Below are 21,531 nucleotides of genomic sequence, written 5' to 3'. Positions count from 1 at the left end.
ATGCGTTTCCCCCAGTGAGCCTCCTTGCACGGGTGTTGTGCAAGATCAAGGAGGACGGGGAGCAGGTCTTGCTGGTAGCCCCCTACTGGCCCACCAAGACGTGGTTCTCCGATCTCATGCTCCTCGCGACAGCACCTCCTTGGCCTATTCCTCTGAGACAAGACCTACTCTCTCAGAGACGGGGCACTCTGTGGCACCCTCGTCCCGATCTCTGGAGGCTGCACGTGTGGCTCCTGGACGGGACGAGGCAGGTTTGAGTTCGCTGCCACCTGCGGTGGCGGCAACCATCACTTCCGCAAGAGCGTTGTCCACGAGACACCTTTATGCGTTGAAGTGGAACCTCTTCGTCAATTGGTGCTCTTCTCGCGGAGAAGACCCCCGGAGATGTTCGATCAGTGTCGTGCTTTCCTTCCTGCAAGAAGGGTTGGAGCGCAGGCTGTCGCCCTCCACCCTTAAGGTTTACGTCGCGGCCATTGCCGCTTCTCATGAAGCAGTGGAAGGTAAGTCCTTAGGGAAGCACGACCTGGTCATCAGGTTCCTGAGGGGAGCGAGGAGGCTGCATCCGCCTCGTCCTCCCCTCGTACCCTCTTGGGACCTCTCGGTAGTTTTAAGTGCTCTGCAGAGGCATCCCTTTGAGCCTTTGCAATCAGTAGAGTTAAAGTTTCTGTCCATGAAGACAGCACTCCTGGTTGCATTGGCCTCCATCAAGAGGGTGGGGGACCTGCACGCATTCTCCGTTGACGAAGCGTGCCTGGAGTTCGGGCCGGCTTACTCTCACGTGATCCTGAGACCCCGGCCTGGATATGTGCCCAAGGTTCCCACCACTCCCTTCCGGGACCAGGTGGTGAACCTGCAAGCGCTGCCCCCGGAGGAGGCAGACCCAGCCTTGGCACTGCTCTGTCCGGTACGTGCTCTCCGCACCTATGTCGACAGAACGCAGTGTTTCAGGACCTCAGACCAGCTCTTTGTCTGTCATGGAGGGAGCCAGAAGGGAAGGGCTCTCTCAAAGCAACGGCTGTCCCACTGGATAGTGGATGCCATTGCTTTGTCTTACCAGCAGCAAGGCCTTCCGTGCCCCCTTGGTGTGACGGCCCATTCCACTCGGAGTGTAGCCTCCTCTTGGGCTTTAGCGCACGGCGCCTCGCTAACAGACATCTGCAGAGCTGCAGGCTGGGCGACACCCAACACCTTCGCCAGATTCTATAATCTGCGAATTGAGCCGGTATCCTCTCACGTACTCGTTTCGGCCAGTTCTGGATCCGCTCAGGTGTCTTCGCTTGCTCGCCACTCCACTCCCCGGACTGGATAAGTGCGATATTTCCTCAGTTCTTCCTTGAAATCTTGAGTCCTCCAGCACCGACGATGCGGGCACCACTGCGTGGCTCTGGATGCTAGCTAGGTGCCTCCATGCGCACGGTTCCCCATGGTAACCGTCTCATGTGTATTATCCACTGTAAGCCTCTCTGAGCGTGTGTCTTCCCTTGGCAAGCCATCTGCCACCCCTGGAGTTTAAATCAGTAGCCACCTGCGGTTGGTACTCCAGTGTTCCATATGTGTCCCTATGTGGCCATATGTGTATTCTTAAGTCCTCCCTTCGGTAGGCAGCTGGTAGCATGTCCCCTTCGGGATATGTTTCCCAGTGTACCTTGGTAATCCTGTGTCAAAGTCGGATCCCCAAAAAAAAAAAAAAAAAAAAAAAGAGGTAAGGCTCGGGGGTTCAGTCTTTCGCAGGGCACTGGAAGACAGCTTGAAGATGGCGTGATGGCACAGACCCCCAATCTCCGTCACTTCTGACGTAACTCGAAGTGACTACGATAGGGAACGTCTCGGTTACGTATGTAACCCTCGTTCCCTGAGTAAGGGAACGGAGACGTTACGTCTCCCTGCCACTTCTGCTGTATCGCTGGGTAGAGGCCGAGTTCAGTCTTGGCTCCTCAGCGAAGACATACTGCGGTTGCGTTCACTTCCTCCTTTTATACTCACGGAGTAGGGCGGAGTACGCTATGCAAATTTCCGCAGCCCCAAGGCATTGCATGCCATTGGCTCGTGTTTTAATACTCGAAGAGGATTGGCTTTCTATGCGAAACCCCCAATCTCCGTCACTTCTGACGTAACGTCTCCGTTCCCTTACTCAGGGAACGAGGGTTACATACGTAACCGAGACGTTATGTTGTCTTAACCATTGCAGTTCTTCAATTGGTTTGGTATAGCCTGAAAAAATGTGTGCTTTGTGATGTTTTTACAATGCTATTGTTTCTTGAGCATGGGTAATAATTAAGACCTTGATTATTTTGTTAATAATGATTATCTTGTTTTCAGAGTTGAATGCCAATACAAGGGCCAATTATTAAGTGATGATAATGTTTATTTTATTAGTGTAAGGGAATGGATCGTTTTGCACATTTAGGGATCTTGATTAGATAAAATTAGATCTGAGTTAGATTAGAAGTCAGATACTATTGGCTGTCCTAAAAATAGACAATGGGGAATTGAAGTGGGTGGTAGGTAGAATTTTAACCTGGTTTCCGATAGTTCATGTTCACTGACGCACGGTAATAAATTATAATATTTTATGCAAGGCTCAGTGCTACAGAAATGTGTTTTATTAAAAGTACACTATGTGACTTTAGGCTCTCTAACAGTTATTAAATAAATCTGTATGCATCTTGCGAAAGAACATTGTAGCCCGATCCACTTCTCTCTATTTATGTTATTATTATGTATAGTCATGCAAGTACATTTGCTACTCCGCAGTGGTTGTCATCCTGCCCGGTTTAAAATAGTCTGAATATAAACACTTATTAGATAACTTATTATATACCGTAGTGATTGAGAATGGAAGCTAGATTCATGATGTACTCTCTAATTATATAATTTTGAGCAAAAAAGTTACATAGTGTACCTTTAAACAATGCAACCAGTTTTTTTTAGCACTTTATTTTACAGTCCCGTTCTCCATACTATATTAACTGGGTACTAACCCTGAACCAACCCCTAAACCTATAACTTAACCCGTAGTTACCTTATATTACCCAGTACTTTAAGTAAAATAATGTACAATAATGTAAAATAAAGTGCAGTTTCAGTCTCTTTCATATGTGGTTTGTAGTAAGTGCTGTGGGAGGAAAATACAGCCAGTTGTTTTGGTCAAACACTGTAGTGTCCTGCTTTAGGTGACTCATTGTATCTGACTCATCTTGACTTATTCTCTGCTGCTCATTTGAGTGACAAGACATGATGTCCCTCTGTTATTAGCTCATTCGCTACGGAAGCATTAAATCAACCAACAATCCCTGGTTGGCTGGGTTTATACCTATGCATGCAACTATTTGGTGGCATGGATATACTGTTTGTTGGCAATTTTGTTTTTATTTACTAGTGTATGGGTAAGGGGACTCAAATTTGGCAACACTTTACAATATGGTTACATTTGTTAACATTAAATTGGTTAACTAACAATGCACAATGCATCTACAGCATTATATTAATTTCTTGATTTACCAACATATTTTTTAAATCAAAAGTTGTATCTGGCATTATTTAATGCACAAACAATAGACCATTGTTACACTACTAACATTAACTCAATTGTTTAATGATATAAGCATTGTTTGTATGGCACAAAACTGTCGATGAACTTGTAACTCTTAAAAAAATGATTATAGACTTGTTTTCCTCTCAAACATGTACAAAACTTACAATAATCCTCTCATTTTGTGTTGCATGCTAATGTATGTTTATGCAGTTCCAGTTTCAAAACAAGTTTGCTTTCATTACTGCCTGCATCATGTGAAAATTTTGTATTGGCATGATGAGGAAAAAATGTATTCAGACTACAAAAGGTAGCCCATTACAGAGCACATTAATTCCATGCATAACTCTTTCCAGCCTTCAGGGGTTTTGGGTATTGGCACTTGCTTGAAAGGAAAAGGTGAGCATGCCCAGAGAGCTCTCTCATTTTCAACCCTCCTGCATCCCAGCATGTGTGCCTGTAGGTAACAGTCAGCAGAAGAGACACAACATATCCTCAAGATATGCTTGCTTTTCCACTAAAAACTCCTCATCTTGTCAGTACTAAATCAGTAGCCAAATTATTTAAACTGATGTAATGAAAAACGCTAGTATCTCATTTGTCGCACAGAGACATTTCATTACTATTTTATTGCTATTTCATTACCTTCACAAAAACAAGTTAATGCATGTGGATCTGGAGCAGAGAGATGTTCCGAGCGATGGGGACAGGGGAGATTGTAATGTCTGGTAACAGGCAGCCTGTCAGCTTGGAGCCGTCTTCTCAACTCAAAGGAAGCACGCGAAAGTTCGCCATGAAATATGCATCAATCGAAGGGAAAGAAAGAACAAGGACAAAACTGTGTTTGTTGTGGGGGGTGGGATATTGGAAACGTTTTTTTAATGAAGAGCCAACTCTCTTGCAACAGCTGTTTAGATTGCAGCACCGTATACAGGGTTCGGAAATACACGCCTCATCATGGACAGATGAGAGGCAGGATGTAAGTTACCTGAAATGGCGGAGATCCATGTGTCTCCTTTAAAGACAGATGTTTAGAATTGAAAATAGAACATAAACTCAAAAGTATGGGGTCAGTAAATTTTTTTTTTTTTAAAGAAATTAATATATTTTTATTTGGGAGTGATGCGATCAATAGATCAAAAGTGACAGTAAAGACATTAAAAATGTTACAAAAGATTTCGGTTTCAAATAAATTTAGTTCTTTTGAACTTCCTTTTCATCAAAAAATCCTGAAAATTTTTTTTATCAAAAATATTAAGCAGCACAACATTGATACACTAAAGACTGGAGTAATATCAGATCTATATATATAGTATATATAGTAATAGTAATTGCAATAACTATGTAATAACTAGTTACTAACCGTAAGTAGTTACCTTATATTTTAGTTTTCTTATAATTTTATACACTAAAAAATGCTGGGTTGTTTTAACCCGATGTAACCCAATGGCTGGGTTTGTCCATATTTTACCCAAAATTGGGTTAAAACAATCCAGAATTTTTTAGAGTATAAGAAAAAAAATAATATTTTATATCAACTAAATTTTAAGATACTACTATAAACTAAATGTTACTATTTTTTAACCATTTCTTTTGGTTTTAGGACAGTGACAATATGAAAAGACTGTTCTATAATTTTAATTATCATCACTTAATATGTTTCTCACTTTGTACAAATGGATCTTTTATACATTGAATTACAGAGCTGTCTTTTTAAAATCAACCGCTAGGCAACTTTTTAAGGATGTGTTCCACCAAAAGAGATTTGTTAATTGATTGTAGTTTGCATGCCTAACTATCAGTTCTCCTCTTCTTTTAATTGAGTTATGATTAGCTTGAAACGAAACATTCAGTGGATAAGTTAACTTTCCACAAGTAAACCGGTTATTGCTGTAGTTCAATGGTTTAAAGCTGTAATATTTCTTCTTCAAATTGGCCCTTCATCTCAAAAAGATTGCTGACCTCTATTCTAGACACCAATTTGTCAGTGCTTAAATGAATCCTGTGAATTATTGATACCAATTAAGCACATAGTGTTCAGAGTCTCATCGGGGTTAATTCTAAAATCCACAGGGGCCAGATGAGCACTATTTCTTTAAGACCACATATGAGGGAAGCCAATGAAGAGCAGGGCTTACAAACAAGTCAGAGAGACAGAAAGAGTGCATATTAGAGAGAGAGAGACCGAGAGAAGAGTGTCTGCTTCAGCGGGCCATTGCCATTATGATGAATGTTTGCTGCACATTTTTGTGAGCCAATTATCTGCTCCTGTGTGAGTCATGGAGATCATTTAGGCAGGTGGGGAGCTCCACACACACATGCAGGAGAGAATATAGACTATAAGCATTCATGTTCCTGTATTCTGACCATTTCACATTACCCCCACTTGTTTACTCCATCACTCTGTTTGATTCACAAACTACAGTTCTTGGAAACATTTTTCTCTTTCTTGTTCTCTGTGATGGAATAAATGTTATGGGTTTTCCTGTGTGTTCACAGTTCTGCCTGTGATGCTGTAAAGCTCTGAATGGGAAATCTTCCAATCTCACTTTTCACGCCTTTTTTACTCTCCCTGATGTCATTTCAGATCACAAAAGGAGAAATTTGAAGAATCAACATGTAGTTCTTTTCCATACTACAACATTGTCACCATGACTGTCAAGCTCCAATAAAGGTAGCTCAAAAGTCTATCTGACGTTTGCACTATATTCTGAATCTTAAGCAGATTTTCAGTGAATAACTGAAGATTTGGCCCATTTTTTCAGTGAATGCATACAGTAGGAGTGTTCATATACATTTTAACTAGATGCATGTGGTGTAACAGTCATAGCAAAGTTTGAGCTTTACTCACTGTTAGGTAGCCTACTCTTTAGCTGTTTTTAGGCGTGTGGTGGTCCGATGTTGGATTAGGGTGTAGCTGATGGCTGTTATCGGAAATCTGGAGAGATTGATGACACCCGGGGCAAAGCGCTGTCTGCAGGGCAGGCCACCACCATAAATCAGTGAGAAGTAGGTTACGCCAGGTCAGCTTTTCTCCACCTGCCACGATTTTCCACACATCTCTATTTTACACGTAATCTGTTAACATACTGTCGTGAAAGCTTAAGAGTGGGTCTGTGCAATAAAACTAAAACATACACTCTCAGAAAAAAAGATATAGTCATATAGAGTCATTATAAGTGTATTTTATTTTAATCTTTTGATAGTTGTCATGCATTATGTCATTATTTGCATATTTCCTCTGTGGTGGCATAGAAATACAGTATGATCCCTCCCTTAACATAGTTTCAGCCAATATTATTTAAAATGTTTATTGCAATTAATGTAAAATTCTTTTAAAATAAACTGTTTTTCGGCATGTTTTCACTAAATGAACACAAAGAAGAATATATATTTAACAACAATAAAGCAATTTATTTTTCTAAAATAGAATTGAAGCATTGCTTTTTCATATTATATTAAACTAATTAATTTAATAATTTAAAAAATAACTATTTAAAATAACTATTTAAAAAATACCTAAACTATTAATTAATTTATTAATTTACGCCATTTCATGAAAATATATTTGGTTTAAGCCAAACCAAAAATGCTATAAAATGATCTCAAGATTAGACATGTTTAAAATAAAACTATTGCAAAAATATTTTATTTAAAATATTGCTACCCTGAAATATTCTTGAACATTTACATTGACGTTTTTTCCTCGTGCAAAGACATACATTTTGCAGAAGGGAGTGCAAGGGAGTCTTGTTTTCTCTTAATTGGACAGCTGGCAGAATGTCTTTGTCTCTGTGAGGAATAGTGCTGATCCCTGGGGTTTGTGAGGTCTAGTGCAGCCTTAGTTTGATTTCTCCAGTGCTGCTAGTTAAGCAACACTGGACTTCACATTCATTATATATTAAGGCAAAGCCTCTATTGGTCTGTTTTGCTAACATGTTCTTAAGCAGTTGTCCTTATGGTTGTCCTGGGAACCCTAAATTTGTTTACAAAATCTCATCTCTTAAAATATGCAGTATAGACACGATGTACTTTGCCACTCTTTGCTAATGTGGATTATAATTTCAGTCATTTACGTGTTTTTGAACTTTATGGATTATTTGTTCTAACTGTATCGTCAGGTTTCAGGGAAATGACAACTATAATTTCATGCACCATTGACCATCCATCACACCTTTCTATACGCTCCTGTGCAAATGGCTTTTCTGAGTTGAGTGCTAACTAATGTGTATTTTTCAGGCTGTATACATCTGATGTAAAATGCAGCTGTTGTGTGGGTGGGTGCGGGGTATTAGAGGTCTAAGACATCTCATAGACAGGTTGATATTTGTCTTTCTGTATAACGGAAAACAGCACAGTGAGTGAAAAGAGCAATGACCTTTCAGAGTGAAATGCTAATTTATCTGCGGTATAAAAAGCTTGTACGGTTGCTGAATGCTGAACATGTAAATGTTAGTGGTTCCCACTGACTGGGGCTGTTTACATGTGGATTAGGTACAGTTCAGTGGCCACTAAGCGCATATTTGCTTCAGCCTCTGGTGTTATTTTTCATTTATTGGTGGGTACAGAATATAAATTGCACATAAACTCCTTGGGTCATGATATATACTTTCTGGAAATCTTTTTATCCACCAATTTTCCATAACCTTTGTATGCACTTTATGGTGGTCTGTTTTAGAGCCAGACCGATATATCGGCCGGCCGATATTATCGGCCGATATTTGGCATTTTCCATAATATCGGTATCGGCAGTTATAATGGCCGATAAATGAATATTTAAAAAATAAAATAAAAATGGACGAAACATGCTTCAATCATCTCTCCTTGGCCTGTTATATTGAAAATGTATGTTTTACAATTCGCAGTATGATGTTATCTATTGCTAAATTATGGCTCATCATAGACTAGCTAACCACAAAGCAGTCCCTGCATTGTAAAATGTAATTTATACTTGCGAGGAGTGAACATTTAGACATAGAGAAAAAGTATCAAACGTATCTTGTGCAGAAAAGTTAGCTTTTTCTTGAAATCTAACAATATTTAATACAAAAAAAATATCGGCCGATATATCGGAATATCGGATTTTACAAAAAACAAAAATATTTGTGTCGGTATCGGCCTTCAAAATCCTTTATCGGTCGGGCTCTGTTTTTGCTTGCATCTTACTTTATATCCATTTCACGCTGTATTTCACTGTGTTTCTATCCATCCATCCATTCATCCATCTGTCTGTAATGACAAATGTTGCTTTTTTAGATATAAGATAGTTATACATTAATATTATAATAGTTACGTATAGTTATTAAAATTCAAATTTGAATTAATTAAAATTTAGGCAATGAACTGAAATTTAAAAGGCTTTCACAACCCTGGAGATTGAGTATCGATGTTGAAAGTTTTCATTTTTGTGAACTGTTTCTTTACAACCATATTTGGCTTCTATTTACTTTAATGAAACAATGTGCGAGAATAATTTATTTTTACTGCATGAATAAATTCTAGATCAGCATGGTGTGCTGATTAAAATCAAAACGGAAAATGTATATATTGAAACTCATCATTGCATGAATTTATTCATTGTATCATCAGCCATTCTACAGCTTTATTTTAATGCACGAATAAAGTTTCTCTGAAACTTTTACTTGTCAGGTGGTTCTTTTGGGGCAAGTACATAGTATTAGCAGTGTAACTCCCGGCTGGATAACCCCAGTCAAATGGGGTCATCCTGACACAAATTATCACAGTGTATGTAAATTAAATTGCACTTGTGAAAAGTGGTAGGAAATGAAAAAATTGTGTGTTTTAAGCTTTTACATTCACAGAACTTGCAGATCAATAGACCTGGATTTTTTTTTATCAGGTTGTGCAATGCATTTGCTGATGTGTAATGTATCAGCTGAAACAACCAGCCAATTTCATTCTCAGCAAACACAGTCTTTATGAGAGGAATGTTACACGGTGAGATATTGATCCCTCTTTCTTAGCCATTTGTAAAATAAACATTGTATCTATCTGTTTAGTGGCTGGTAAGTTCAAGATTCGCACCTTGCGTCCACTCTTGGAATCTTGTGTTGTGAAAAATCTTTCTCTTACGAGTAGCGGTGTCACGATTCTCCAAATCCTCGATTCAATTACATTTTCAATTCTAAGGTTACAGTTCGATTCGATTCTCGAATGAAACCAAAAACGAAATTATTAATTATTAATTATTTACTCACCCTCATGTCACCCCCAAGTCTGTATGTTTTTCTTTCATGGAACATATACAGTAAAAGCAGATATTTTGAAGAATGTTGGGAACCAAAATTTTCAGTTCCCATTGACTTCCATTATATGGACAAAAAAATACAATGAAAGTCGATGGGAACCAAAACGGTTTGGTTACCAACATTCTTCAAAAATATCTGCTTTTGTGTTCCACGAAAAAAAAAAAGTCATAACAGTTTTGGAACAACATGAGAGTGAGGAAATGATGACAGAAATTTCATTTTAGGATGGACTATTCCTTTTTATTTGACTTTTTGGAGTGTTTTTGTGAGGCTGCGGTGTCACAAACCACACAAATCCACTAAACTTTGGCTACAAACTTGTCTAGAGAAAGTGTAGCAGTTTTTCTAGCTCCGTTTCATCTACTTTCGGGTGTACAAGGCTACAGAATTAATGGGCGGGGAATGGGAGGGCCTAGGTGGACCAGAGAGATTAGCTGTAAAATTGACACTGACAAATCTCATACATTATAGCTTCATGGGAGGCAGCCATCGCCACAGGAAGTGTTGCAAGAATAGAGGGGAAAAGGGAATCACAATATAAAAGGCCTAAAGTGTCCCATTCAGTTTTGTGGTGGAGTTTACAGAGGCTCAACACTCCAAATATATTTAATAAGGTCACTTTTTCTCTTTAATCAGTTATTTTCAACTCACTTTCAACTTACTGATTCACATTCTTGGCATACTGTATAATGTTATAACATGCATCTTTATGTAAACAAGGCAGAATAATTCTTAGGAGTTACGGCTGCTAAATAAAATGGGCAGAAGTGTTTTGTTTCTCCATGGATTTGGCGTCTGTTTTCCCCCCTGTTTGTGCTTATTATTTTAAACCAGCCTGTTAGGGATTTCAAATCTTCTTAGTGCGTTCTCTAAATTGGTCTTTGGTGTTTGATGTTTACAGAGGCTGATTTAAAACCCAAATTATTTAATTTGTGACATTAATGGAGAAAATAGGGTAGATTACTAAACCGCAAAGCAATAGCCTTATGTGATTGCACTCATTTCAGCATTCAGGATTTTGTTTAAACTTGATTGCTTTCAAGCCCATGATATGTGGGATTGGTGCTATATTGGTGCTAAGAAAATACATTTAAATGTATTTTATTGATATTCAGTATACAATACAATACATTATTATATTTTATATCTATATCTATATCTATATATATATATATATATATATATATATATATATATATATATATATATATATATGAAGAGCTCTTTTCCAAAACGCTATAAATCCATTTCAATAGTTTTCAGGAAAACTACATTTTTTACCTAGACCCACACATTTTGTGAATATTCAAATTATCCTGTTTAAATGTTTTATTGGTTCAGTCTGAACATTTTGAACAATAATTATTAAATCAAACAACAATATTGTTAATGATAATTTAAAAGTTAATTTTATTTTTTTCCAAAACGCTATAAATCGAAATAAACCTCAAACAAATAGTACCAATTTCAGCATATGCATGAAAAAAACAAATTATTAATACCAATTTCAACATATGCATGAAAAAAACGAATTATTAAAAATGATCAATATATGATAACGATATTCAAAAAAGGGATGGGCACCCCTCCAGCACATGCACACACACACACAGGCTACATAACATGTGAGCAAAGCGGAGCAGCATGACGCTTAAATATAAGTTAAAAAAAATAAATAAAAATAAAAAATAAACATTTCACATTTGTTTTTAATAATATTACATTACTTATTTTTATTATTTCATCTATGTTGAGTAGGCTATGAAAAGGGAACCGCATGAGATGAGTAAGATAGGATCAAAATTCAAAAGCTGCCCAATATCGGAAAATATTTGGAGTGCGTCAGACATGATTTTGACCACTTATTAAGTTTTGTTTTGTAGAAAGCTTGTAAATTTCGTTTCATATGAATTGTATCTTCATTTTAATAAATGTTTCATCGACAAATTGACTGGATTAATACATTAGAAGTAAATATCAGACAATATAATCAGGACACAGAGGCGCGCTGAACCGGAGCGCGTCTCATAATATGAACCGAAACACCGCGATGCTTGCCTCACACAGGCCTGAGAACTAAGCTACAGAAAGCTTTAAATATCTACTTTTAAACAAAACAATTAAAAACTAAAATAAATTGGCAACTCTCTGCGTATGTAGGCTAATTCGAAGTATGCGTTTCTCTATGCGCGTTCACTGCGAAGATGGCGAGTAAGCATCATCAACTTTATCTTTGTTGCTGACACTGAGACCCCGTTTACACCTGGTATTAAAATGCGATCTGTATCCAGATAAGTTATCCGGATAATAAGTACTGATTCCATTTACACCTGGCCACATAAATGTGTTTTTGAAAAACGGATATAAATCCGATCTTCACCTCCTGCGTTATATGCAGATTTATTGGATTGCACGCCACCAAAAGCAACAGATCTGAGCGGCATTTTATTGATCATCAGCTAATTTCCAAATCAGAGACATCAATAAGAGAGAGTGGCAACAGGCCTGGTAAGATAATTTCGTTTCTTTACTTGAAGATGTGTTAACTGCGTCTGTGACTTACTTTCACTTTTATTTGCGATGTTTGCACGTTGAATAGACGCTCAGCTGCTCATCTGCGGTGATGCGTGTCGCGTGTCGCATCTGACTAGGCTATAACATGACATATAGCCTATATAACACGCTCTCACTCGTTTATTTTTTAGCATTTTTGGGAGGAGTAAAATATACATTTGTGGTTTCAACAACCAGATTGCGTTTACACCTAGTAAAGATCCGGACACAATGCGAGCCAGACTACCTCCAGATGTGGTCAGGCAGATCCGATCACGATCCGATCACAACGCGTTTACACCTTGCATTAACATGCGTTTTTTTATTATCCGGATAACTTATCTGGATACAGATCGCATTTTAATACCAGGTGTAAACGGGGTCTGACAGAAAACACTAGTTTATTAATAAACAATTCAAATGTTTCATGCATAATCATTACTTTTGCCGGTTCTTTGTGGCAAGCTTTATGCATACGTTGAGATGCGGAATATGCAATTAAAAACGCTCATATGGTTTCTCTCCCATTTAATTAAATCAATATATGTGATTACTGATAATACAAATGGCTTAAATGATCTACTACTAGTCGACTAGAAAACTAGGACTCATTTTGAGGAATGAATGAACATAATAAACCTCTGTTCAGAGTGCCGCCGTGCTGGATTGTGTAGAGCGCTCATTGAATTTGAGGATTTATCGTGTTTAGGCTAAAAACAGGGCTGGCGCTTATCGTGGTTTGGAAAGAAACTGTATCTTGCAGTACATTTTAAACAAGGAAATATAGCGATTCGGCATGAAACGTTGATAGAGCAGTGAAAGGGTTCTGTCCGCAGCAGAATGACACGACAAACTCATTTTTTTTAAAAATGTCGTTTAACGCGTTTTGGAAAAGAGCTCTTCATATATAAACCTTGTCTTCTGACATAGAATACTGGCTGAGGTAAACATGGCATTCACCATGTTTTTCTATCGCATAAAAATCATTGCGAATATATCATAAATATTCCAGGCCGATCTCATGAAAGTTCGTGTCTATGGCACGAATGTCATTTCTCGTGGCATTTATACGCCAAAAACAGTTTTTGCGTGTATTTGGCACGCGATTTTCGCGTACATATGATACGCACTTTTTTGCGTATAATACGCACGAACTCCCCACCCCCCTCCCCCCTAAACCTAACCCAGGGTTTTTTAGTGCGTACCATATACACGAAAAAAACACTTTTGGCGTATAAATGCCACGAGAAATGACACTCGTGGTATAGATACGCATCTTCATGAGACTGTGTTGAATATTCAATATATCATCCAGCCTTGTAGTTAGCCCTATATTGACCTGCATAGTATTTTGCTAGCCTGGTATTTCAGTTAGAATTTGTCCTAATGAATGGAGATATATTGCATTTCTTTCATTTCTGAAGTTCTAGCTACAGGGTATTACCTCGCAGGCTTAAAAAAATGCTTATAATCATCCGCTTATTGATCCGAACCCTGTTGGTGAAGCTTTGATAAATAAAGCACATAGACTTTATGAAACTTAATTGATGCGGCACATAATTATTGCCATTTCATGAGCAGGAGATGGATTAGATATAGAAGGATCTTGAATTTACTCAATGAAATAACTCGGCTAATGGTTGGCGCTCTCATCTCTCTCTCTGTGTGTGTGTGTGTGTTTATGCCTAGGGCTCCTTATGCTCAGCTGATGAGAAAAAGATGTATGATTGTCCCATCTGATGAGAATTTTACATAATTGCTGTTCAAATGTGTTCCTGCCCAGCCCCCATATTCATCTACATTGCTAATTTGATTGAAAGCCTTGTGTTTTCTTATGATGCACCCAATTACGGAGTGTGGGTTCACCATTACTCGTTTTGTGTGGTCTAGTAAATGATGGTACATTCCTGTTCTGAAGTCTTTGTGAAAATGATGGATATTCCTCTTTTCCATTAATAGGATAAAGCTCTTGATGGTTCATCAACAACATGTGCTGTTGAATATTCTTGACAAATGTAATGCTCTTAAAATATAACTCATTATCACTCTTGGCATCTCCAGAGTTCTCAGCGCCATTTCACACCCTTCAGAGGTTTGTGAAGGAAGATCTTTGCCATGTTAACTATTTAGTCTCACATTACACTTTGGTAGAGATTCAGAAAGTTCAGAAGTACATTTAGCCTTTTTTAATGGGGGAATTTATGCTGTTTTCAATTGTAAGTTTTTTAATGTCAAATGTAAAATTAACATGGTTTATATTTTCTTAAAAAGAAAAACATCATTGCCACAAATTTGTTTAGAGTGGTTGCCAGTGCAGTTTCTTGGTAGTTTTTTACGGACCCAAATCCAAATATCAGTTATACACCTAAGATCCAATATAATAATCCACTATAATCTCACACCAGATTCAGCAACATTTGGTATTATATTTTTTCCAAACAAAACAGTCTTTGTCAGCATTAGATTTCTTTTTTCTTAAAATCTTACCGATCTTAAACAGTTTAGATACGATTTTAGGCATGACGTTCTACAAGACAATGACTTCCTTTATTTCAAAACTAGAAACTGTCACGGTTGGTTGCAGCAGAATCAAGCTCAGATACAAAAAAAACCAAGAACACACAGCCAACTAAACACGACGTGGAACTCACAACTGAAAAAAAAAAAAAAAAAAAAAAAAACAGGGCTTAAATAGACAGAGAACTGAGGCGCTAATTAACAAGACACACCTGAACAGAACTAACAATCAATTAGAAACCATAGTGACAAACAGGGAGCAAACAGAGGAGAACTAAACCAATTAACAGACTGACAAGACACTAGAACCGAAATGCAAAAATGGCTCAAATGGGCACATAAACAATGAATGACTGCAAATGCTGTAAGTAATTCCTAGAAAACTCCTCTATCTGAAGAAGTGGACAGTGAAGCTGTCATTAAAGGCACAATATATAGGTTTTTTCACCACAAGAGGGCGCAGTTTCCAACGATAACAAAGGCGTAGGTTTATTTCGGTTGTTAAGTCTGACGTCACGCGTGACGTTTAGCCTCTTCCGGGTCCAAGCGCTCCGCTCGTCCATATCTAATTAACGTTACAACCCATAACGTTAGACTAAGCCCTTTTCTTAAAGGACTGGCTTCGCTTCAGCGCCAGTGGGTGTTAGGGATAAAGGAAAGAATTGTAACTTACCTTATCAACTGCAGCCATTTTCTCTTTTCTTTCTCGTCACAGGGAAAGCGGTAGAATGACAGTTGAATGTCACTTGTTTTTTTTAACTCCGATCTATTTAAACAACATGGGACACAGCACTGCGGCATGTTAAAACTCGGGCAAAAGCGGTAAGCAGATAGAGAGGACCCAGCATTTGGACCCGGAAACAGTATTATCAGAGCGTGATTACGTCACGACTTAACAACCGAATTATGCAGTGATGAGCGGAATGATGGGATTTGCTCTCAAGCTGATGGATCTAATAATGTTTATGGATGAGTGCAAACATTCATGTTTTTTTTAATTACAGTGATATGAAGCTGGTCACGATTGCTGAAGAGACAGATATCACACGCGAGTCCCGCGGATATAAAGGAATAAGGAGATTTAATTCTACCAAACTACCTGCAAGTGCTGGACTACTCACACAGGTTAGTTTATTAGACGAATTAAACTTCAAAACTTCACTTTGTCTAACGTTACACTATCACACTAAATGGCATTTAAATGTGTGTTGAAAGTTATAATGTCATACTACTTGTTACTTTGTTTGCTATACGAAACTAGCAGTAAACTAGATTAACATTAGAATAACATACTGACCATATTTTAACATTTCATCTTGTTGAGCTAACGTTATATACATTGATTTGTTTTATGTACATTTGCTCACCTGCCTAATAAAGCTGTCAAGTCGTGACTCGTGAAGTTCTGTCAAGTCCAAGTTAGTCACGGATGTGGAGCTTTCAGCATCTCAAAAACGCCATGCTGATACTGATCCTCATTTTAGTTCTCCTTGTTTGTCCCAAAGTCTGCTCGCCATGTTTGAAAGAAACAAGACCTGCGTGCCGCGAAACGTTACGCACTACGCAGTTGTCCACGTCTGTCGCCATGGTTACGTCATGGCTATGGCAGTATGAACGGAAACCGAGGATAGCACGGATAATGCGTCATTGACAGGCGACATTTTTTTTTTTTCCATGATGGCCACTTATTTAAAATTGGAATTTCTCTGAAATAAAAAAAAATCTTTGGAGACTTTTGGGATATTGTAAGTACACAAATGCAGGAAATATATCACACTGTGCAAGTGATTTTTGGATATTTAATTACAAAATTTGTACATATTGTGCCTTTAAGTATTGATTACTCAGATGATGTAAAATGAAAGATATATTGAAGTAATTGTTAATGGGTCAACAAATCACTTGAATTCCCACATGCTTTTGGTGTGGTGTGTGTGTGGTCCTAACTAAGCCTATGCTGTGGGGACCAAATCTTGGTCCCACAAAGATAGTAGTAATACCAGTCATTTTTGACATTGTGCGGACATTGTTTTGGTCCCCATGTGGAAAACAGTTTATAAATCACACAGAATGATGCTTTTTGAAAATGTAAAAAATGCAACAAAAAAAAAACTGTGTGATGGTTAGGTTTAAGAGTAGGGTTATGGCATAGGTACTGTATATACACCTTTAGTTAAAACAATTAACTATTTATGGAAAGTCCCCATAAAAAATGAAAAACCAACGTGTGTGTGTTTGTGTGTGAGAGAGAGAGAGTTAGAGAGAGAGAGACTGGTGTGAATGTGAAGCCTGGCTCTATGAGGCTGAATGAGTTCTGATATGAGGAGACCGTAGCCTGGAATCTTGCTAATAGTCTGGCACTGGATAAAATAACCACTGAGAGAGTGAGTTCATTTGGAAGTGGCGTTTACTGTAACTTCAAATGTAAAAACTATACGGCTTATTACTTCCTCTTTTAGTGTACAATTGGGTCCAGAAATCTGTGGCCATATGTGAAATTCTTTAATTTATCAGTTTTCTAATTCAATGCGATTTTTAATAATATGATAAGCATAGTAATTTGAGTGAACAGTTGAACTGAAAATGTCATGGATTTCAGAATGACAGGAGCACTTAAGCTGAGCTCCACAAGTTAAACCTAATGATCCATGTTATCCATCATTATTTGAGAATGTTACGAAGGGCGTCTTTTGCCTCAGTGGAATAAGGAAATTGCATTTGCACTCCTTTTGTACATGGTCATTGTGACAAATTAAGTTTAGAATCTAGAAAAAAAAATTAATTCACTTTTTCCTCAAAACATTTCTTTGTTTTAATTTTTTTTTCAACTTTCAGCTTTTATGGGTTTAAATGGGATTTTAATCCCAACATTTCAATATGATCTCCTCTGCACGTGTGCGTGTTTTCATACTTTTATTTAGCAGGGGCACATTAAATAGTTCAAAAGTGACATTAAAGACATTTATGACACTGAAGACAGAAAAATTTCAGCTTTGTCATCACAGGAATAAATTACATTTAAAATATATTAAAACAGACAGTTATTTTAAATTGTACAAATTAAATATTACACATTAATTGGTTTAAATGTATTTTCGATCAAGTAAATGCAGCCTTGGTGCACACAAGAGACTTAAAAACATTTTTTTTTTTGTGGTCAAACGATTCTAATTTTTTTTTAGTGTACTGTATTTTTAAATGTATTGTGCTTTTAGTCATTACAAGAACGTTCTCTAGTCTACATGTCTGTTTGTTTGTCTCCAGCCAATTATAAATGAAATTTGCACTTCTCAGATTGACATGAGGAGTATTAGGAGCTTTTAAATAAATTACTTGTTGAGAAAAATTAGGTGCGATTAATGTAGGGAAAAGTAGCGAGTCCCCAGAGGAACGGCTGTTAAATGATGGCCTCTTTATGGACAAACGGCTGTTCAGTCATCCAGGACAGTGGGCCCTCAGGGGAATAAAGAAATGTGATGCATATTATAGCCGCATGGGAATGCAGCGTCCACACTTGCACTGCCTGGTTTAACACTTCGCCCAGCACTAGAGACCTCTGCTGATGGATATACCCTCAGCCCGGAGAATATGCACACGCTCTAAGCACCAGGAGGGCTTCCATGGCTCTCGGTCTCTGCGTGCACGAGACCGTCTGCTCAATCGCAGTGGCATCAGCAGTTCCTGGCTGGTGACATGAAAACATTGTCCCCAGGCAATGCCTGAGACAGAATACATTAACAGGGTCTGTTATTTCCACGGTAATATGGCAGATATCACAAACCTTCTGTAGCTTGCGCTGCATAAATTGTTGCGATACTTTGTGTTGTCAGTCAGTTTTCTTGACTCAACAACCTCTTTTTCTTTTGTCTTCCTGTGCAGTTGGTATAATTTATCAACCCACCAGGGCTTCCTGTAAATCATTTTGTGTTTTTTATCAGCTCACTTTCTAAAGGGGCTTATTGAGTACTCAACTCAACAGTGTGATTGTTAATTACACACAGGGAATGTTGATTTACATTGTTGGACAAAATACGTTTACATGCAGCCAATTTTCAGGTTATGGTCGGGTTTCACTATTGGGGTTTCTGAAACATTAGGAATAACCCGTTTACATGCGTGAGCAGAGAGAGTTTCTCCTGTATACATGGAATTACGATATCCGTATGTAAACGGCGACGCTCAGTTAGCATCTAGACGTACAGACAACCCCTGCGTCATTTCCAATTCTTCTTCCTGTATCCAAAGACAACAACAACAACAGCAGCACGCGTATAATGAATAGTTCTGGGCAGATAGCGATTGCCTTTGTTTGCGCTTTGATGCAGGTAACGTTACTGAGCTCGCTCCAAAAGTATGCTGTGCTGTGTCTCGCCTGGTCTCGCCATGTTTACTTTCCGGTATACTGAACGCAGATTTTTCTATGCGCCAAGAAGTTTCTCTACTCAAAAGACCAAGATTCTTTCCGAATAGAACATGTGCAAAACACAAATCACTATGGGGATATGGCGATACGCGTTTACATGACCAAAAATTCGGGTTAGAAAAGGTATAATATCCAGGGATATGAGCATATTCGGGTTTTTGCCAATGTTTACATGGTCGTTCGCGACCGGGTTATTGCTAATATTCCGGTTTTGAACTGGTTATTGGCTACATGTAAACGTAGTCATTGTAAATTCGTTCTTAACATCAATAGCAATGAATTTGTATTGCTTTTTGTTATTTATTTTAATAATAAAATTTAATTTACTTTCTTATTTGTACGTTAAATCTGTGGTGTGATGGCAAGATTTTTCACATCACAAATTCATGCGTGTTGTGAATTAGTTTTCGTGAGAAGTTTAAATGTGCATATAGATACAAATAGTGTACGCAGTTATTAGTGAATGAGACCCAATGAGTCAATACATCATCACTCCACGTAAAACATGTTTTTGTCTTACACTGATTTACTATGGTAAGCTTATTATAAGTGTTTATATTTTAGACCTAGTGGGATGATGTTTTTCAGGAAATTGCATAAATACTTTACGTCACTCAAATTGAGATCCTTTCCATCTAAACTGGTTCTAAATCTTTTAAGCCTAGAATGTTTTATGAGCAGTAGGATAACCATATTTATCACTACAGCCACACAGCGCCAAAGCACAACCAAAACAATGTTCTTCTGCAAAATGCATGCAGTTTTGTTTATTAACCTCTAGAGGGCCAACAGTTACATAGTCACAGTGCACCTTTAAATTGAATTTAAATTAGCAAACTGGATGCAGAATTGCAATTTGTACTGAAACTTAAAGAAGGATTAAAATTTAAATAAAAAAAGTTTGTTTAGAATGAAAGAATGTTGACTCGACAAAGTCTTGAAAGTTTTGAGAAGTTTAAAGTCTTGAAGTTTGAATGTTTTAAAATGATAAATGACCCTTGGTCATTTCACATGTAAAGTGGGTGTTTACACTGAAGACTTAAAGCCACAATGGGGGGAAAAGTCAGAGAAGGGGTCGATATTAATCCATATGTATGATTGGTGATGTTTTTTTTTTTTGGCACAGAATTACTTTTCTAACATTATAAATTGTCCTCAGCTAGAAAAGTTAAATAACAAACAAAAAGGATGATAATAATAATAATTAAAAAAAAACACGTTTTAAAGAGAATATACTTGGATAAACTTACATAGTCTTGCTAGCTGCAGCCACAGGTTATTATCAGGGCTTGACCCCACAGCAAAAGCTGTCTCACTTCCTTCTGTTTCACCTCCCTCTCCACCCCCTAGAATCCAGCGGCATCCAAAGTGGGCAGTCAGTCAATCAGTGCTGTATAACCTCATCCACAAACTGTTATTGGCACATAACATAGTTTCCATACAGCTCTCCCACACAAAACCCGAGTCATTTTTTAGTTTATCATCACAGTGCTCCCTCTCAGCACTTCACACATAAGTTATTTAAGATGTTCATGTGTAAATTAACACTCTTATGATGTACTTTAGAAATTGCTCATTTTAAATTGTGCTTGCTTTCCCATCAGCCAGTTACTAATGCCATTTTCCTGCAGTGCCAGAGGTATTACATAGCATTTCTGGCTTAGGTTAGGACTGGGCGATTAAAATGAATCAAATCGAGATCACATTAAAATTGGCATCGATAACGTTGATAAGCTCTGGACATTTTTAAACGATTTAGATTAATTTAACAAACTATCACACAGCAGAAATAAACGTTACACCAGTCAATCAGTGCGTGTCGCTGTTGTGCAGCATCTTATATGACAAAAAATGCAATGTTTTGTCAAAAGTTAATTGTTATATTTTCACTTAATTACATTTTAAAAGCTTGATTAAATTGTTAAAGTTTATATAAATTTGTATTGAATTATAAAACATAAAACAAGGTATGTAGAGTAGATACTCTGGAGTTTAATTGTGAACAAATAAGTTAACATGTTTACATTCATTCATTCTCAACATCTAAAAATTAAGTAAATTGAATAAAAAAATTCTAAAAAATATTGTGATAATATTTTTGGCCTTACCACAGGTGAATTATTGTTTATTTTGCTGTGTGTTTACATTTTATTGTAAATATGATTATTCTGTCATTCATTCAATTATTTATTAATAATAATAATGGTTATTTTTAATTTGTACATTCATATGTATAT

At 37.5% G+C, this 21,531-nt stretch overlaps 1 protein-coding gene across 3 annotated transcripts in view; it reads left to right on the top strand.

The window, feature by feature from the left end:
- The window catches only part of mgat4c (mgat4 family member C), a 125,620-nt gene that overhangs the window by 12,475 nt on the left and 91,614 nt on the right, over nt 1–21,531 (top strand). For 2 of the 3 annotated variants that reach the window (XM_089116394.1, XM_039691794.2), the window contains exon 2: nt 15,876–15,996. The exons of the other annotated variant lie outside the window; for it this stretch is intronic. The gene's annotated coding sequence lies outside the window, so the exon portion shown is untranslated. The remainder of the gene's footprint in view (nt 1–15,875; nt 15,997–21,531) is intronic. 3 annotated transcript variants of the gene reach the window in all.

The sequence above is a fragment of the Pimephales promelas genome, chromosome 10, assembly GCF_988280905.1.
Source record: "Pimephales promelas chromosome 10, fPimPro1.hap1.1, whole genome shotgun sequence".
NCBI lineage: Eukaryota > Metazoa > Chordata > Actinopteri > Cypriniformes > Leuciscidae > Pimephales > Pimephales promelas.
This window is presented reverse-complemented; position numbering and strand designations above follow the sequence as displayed.